Raw genomic sequence first — 4,594 nt, forward strand, 5'->3', positions numbered from 1 at the left:
ATTTTTGGTGGTGATGCCATTAATTCGTAGCCGATGCGAAGACGGAGCTTGCTGTTATCCCCACATCTGTCTAACTCCGATCAGTCAGGTTTCGTGAAAGAACTGCGAGAAAAACTCACTTAATCACTTCGAGGCGGAAAAAGACATAGTGTGATGTGCAATCGGTTAATGCTATGACACATTCGTATACAACAATGCCAGTGATAAGAATTCGAGTGAATTACTGTTTCCGCGGCTTTATATCTGTCTTCAGGGACTTCAAAGCATATTAGGACCAAAAATAAAAAAGGACTGTTTAGTGACAAAAATCTTATAATAGAACTATCAATATCTTGAAAAATAAGAAAGAGTTCTTTAACATTTCATCCGAAACGGTTTATAACCAGTTGCAGAAATTAAGTCATTGCTTTTGTTGGACTCCTGGCCTGGACATAGCGATACCTCTGTCTTTCAGGACGACAACAAAAAGATTGTTGATAAAATTCAGATTCCGCCTGGAACAACCAATGTGACTCTCGATAAATCGTTGTTTCGACTTGGAATGCATTTTTAAGGAAATTCTCGGACAATATAATTTCAGATAGCTCCGTGTTATTTGAGGTTTATCAGGAGAAGAGTATTCTTAAATTTGAGTCATTTGCGCATTATCAATTGGAATGGAACATTTTACGAATTACACTCCTCGAAATGGAAAAAAGAACACATTGACACCGGTGTGTCAGACCCACCATACTTGCTCCGGACACTGCGAGAGGGCTGTACAAGCAATGATCACACGCACGGCACAGCGGACACACCAGGATCCGCGGTGTTGGCCGTCGAATGGCGCTAGCTGCGCAGCATTTGTGCACCGCCGCCGTCAGTGTCAGCCAGTTTGCCGTGGCATACGGAGCTCCATCGCAGTCTTTAACACTGGTAGCATGCCGCGACAGCGTGGACGTGAACCGTATGTGCAGTTGACGGACTTTGAGCGAGGGCGTATAGTGGGCATGCGGGAGGCCAGGTGGACGTACCGCCGAATTGCTCAACACGTGGGGCGTGAGGTCTCCACAGTACATCGATGTTGTCGCCAGTGGTCGGCGGAAGGTGCACGTGCCCGTCGACCTGGGACCGGACCGCAGCGACGCACGGATGCACGCCAAGACCGTAGGATCCTACGCAGTGCCGTAGGGGACCGCACCGCCACTTCCCAGCAAATTAGGGACACTGGGGTATCGGCGAGGACCATTCGCAACCGTCTCCATGAAGCTGGGCTATGGTCCCGCACACCGTTAGGCCGTCTTCCGCTCACGCCCCAACATCGTGCAGCCCGCCTCCAGTGGTGTCGCGACAGGCGTGAATGGAGGGACGAATGGAGACGTGTCGTCTTCAGCGATGAGAGTCGCTTCTGCCTTGGTGCCAATGATGGTCGTATGCGTGTTTGGCGCCGTGCAGGTGAGCGCCACAATCAGGACTGCATACGACCGAGGCACACAGGGCCAACACCCGGCATCATGGTGTGGGGAGCGATCTCCTACACTGGCCGTACACCACTGGTGATCATCGAGGGGACACTGAATAGTGCACGGTACATCCAAACCGTCATCGAACCCATCGTTGTACCATTCCTAGACCGGCAAGGGAACTTGCTGTTCCAACAGGACAATGCACGTCCGCATGTATCCCGTGCCACCCAACGTGCTCTAGAAGGTGTAAGTCAACTACCCTGGCCAGCAAGATCTCCGGATCTGTCCCCCATTGAGCATGTTTGGGACTGGATGAAGCGTCGTCTCACGCGGTCTGCACGTCCAGCACGAACGCTGGTCCAATTGAGGCGCCAGGTGGAAATGGCATGGCAAGCCGTTCCACAGGACTACATCCAGCATCTCTACGATCGTCTCCATGGGAGAATAGCAGCCTGCATTGCTGCGAAAGGTGGATATACACTGTACTAGTGCCGACATTGTGCATGCTCTGTTGCCTGTGTCTATGTGCCTGTGGTTCTGTCAGTGTGATCATGTGATGTATCTGACCCCAGGAATGTGTCAATAAAGTTTCCCCTTCCTGGGACAATGAATTCACGGTGTTCTTATTTCAATTTCCAGGAGTGTATTTTAAGTGTACTCGACACGCAGCACAATAAGCAAAGCAACGGACAGGGCCAGTTCTTACTCCACCTCAGTTCTGTCTAAATAAAACTAGTAACTGTTGTCACGTGCCTGAAAGCGTTAATTTTTCTTTCGTTAGGTGGGCCTGGTGTAAGGAAAATATTTTCGTTATTCGAGTGATGCTTCACTTTGTTGTGACGATTATGGAGAATAAAAAAGGAACTACAAATAACCTTATAGGTTGGGCAACCACTGCCAAAGAACTTGTACATAAAGTGAAGGACAATCAAACAATTTAAAATCAGAGATGGTAAAATAGTCTATATTAAACGGAGTGGCAGTCCAAAGCCGCAGTAGCTGTTTATTGTGTTTTCACTGTATGCAGACCGGTTTCGTACCCTGAAGGTACATCTTTAGGTCATATAAAACTAATACTTCATGTGCCACGACTTCCAAGGTGCAAGTGCGCATAGAAACATATCACTCCTCGGTAAAACATTCGATGAAACGCCAGATGTTCATCTGATCCGAACCATGCAGGATCAGTAAAATATCTCCAAAATTCTGTCAAAATATAAGAATTATATGAATGCACGGTGTTCGTTCTTTCTGACATGTCCAAAAGCACATAACTGATATACCTAGTTGGGCAATAGAGCCACCTTGTTCAGTATGGATGCACAAACGCATCCGATCACGGCGAGAATGTGGATCGGCCGTGTCGCAGTGGTTGCCGCCCCTGCCTAGTAAGCAGGAGGTCCTGCGTTCGAATCCCGGTCCGATACACATTGTCGCTCATCGCCGCTGATTCTGCATAATGTCCCGCTGCAACTGACAGCAGTGATCTCCTTCAATTTGCATACTCTGTCAAAAGACGAGCCCGCACAGCACATGACAATCCACGTATGGTAAGATGAAACCATCGTCAAAATCCGCGAGGGAAACAAGGAATTAAAAGACATACAATCCTTGGGAGTCGTCGACATACTAAAATATAAAACAGAACTGCACGTTACAGCGCTAGCCACTGTCACTCACTTTAATAGAGACTATTTTACCATCCCTGATTTTAAATTGTTGGGTGTCCTTCACATTACAAGCAATGAACTGGTTAATTTTTACTAAAATATTCATTATTCAAAAATTATTGTAAGAACTGTGGTACAGAAATTGTTATAAAATGATATTTCGTTTCAATAAATTAAAATAACGATTGATGGAAGTCGTTCGTAACATCAAACACTGCCTTTTCTTTTAATAATCACCTTTGTAAGAATTACATATGCAACGTTTTAGCTGTCGATACGAACTACCTCTTATTCAAAATATTAATAACATGGGACATTTTTGTACGTCTTAGGTGCTTCAAATTCGCCTGTGTCCCTACGAATATTAGCACTATGCAGCGCTATGCGCTCTTGTGACGGTCGATCGCGCGCTAGGCAGGAAGGGGTTGTACAAACCGCAGTCATTAGCGGTTCTTCGCTCGACAAAAACGAGTAATTTCAACAACTAAAAAAAAAAAAAGGAGAGAGGAGAAAGCACTTGTAATACGTCTATTTCAGGGTGAGTTTCGACATGTCGGACTGGACCACTCCCTCGACGCCTAGTCGGGTAGATCTACTGTTGCTGCCAAAAGGTATGTGCTGTTGCACCCTGTCCTTCTACATCTATACTCTGCAAATCACTGTGAATTGCACGAAAGAGAGTACGTCCTAATAGACCATTTATTAAGGTTTTTCCCCTTCCATTCTCGTATGGGGCTCGGAAAGAATGATTATTTAATTGCCTCCGTGCATGCTGTAATTAATATCTTGTCCTCACGATTTCTACGGGAGTGGTGCGTATTGGGGCTGTAATATATGCCAAGAGTCATAATGTAAAGCCGCTACTTGAAACTTTGTTCAAATGGTTCAAATGGCTCTGAGCACTATGGGACTTAACTTCTGAGGTCATCAGTCCTCTAGAACTTAGAACTACTTAAACCTAACTAACCTAAGGACATCACACACACCCATGCCCGAGGCAGGATTCGAACCTGCGACCGTAGCGGTCGCGCGGTACCAGACTGTAGCGCCTAGAACCGCTCGGCCTCCCCCGCCGGCTGAAACTTTGCAAGCAAGCTTTTTCGGAATAATATACATCTATCTTCAGGGATCGTGGTAGTTCAGTTTCTTCAAGGTCTCTGTGATACTCTCCGACGAACAAATAAAACTGTGACCATTCATGCTGTCTTTCTCTTTTTACATTCAATATCTCCAGTTACACATATTTGGTATTGGTCCCATATACTTGAGCATTATTCTAGGATGAGTCGAACAACTGATTTGTAAGCAATACCGTTTGCAGACTTATTGTGGAAAGACTGCGTCGATTTTGATCCGATGACAGCATATGCCACCTGGTGGATAGTACATGTACTGATAATGGTTTCAACGTCGTCCGCCTATAGTTAGCTTAGTGGCATAGCTACCAGGGCGCCATCTGTGTCTACACTTTAACAGGGA

The sequence above is a fragment of the Schistocerca cancellata genome, chromosome 4 (assembly GCF_023864275.1).
Source record: "Schistocerca cancellata isolate TAMUIC-IGC-003103 chromosome 4, iqSchCanc2.1, whole genome shotgun sequence".
In the NCBI taxonomy this organism is placed as follows: Eukaryota; Metazoa; Arthropoda; class Insecta; order Orthoptera; family Acrididae; genus Schistocerca; species Schistocerca cancellata.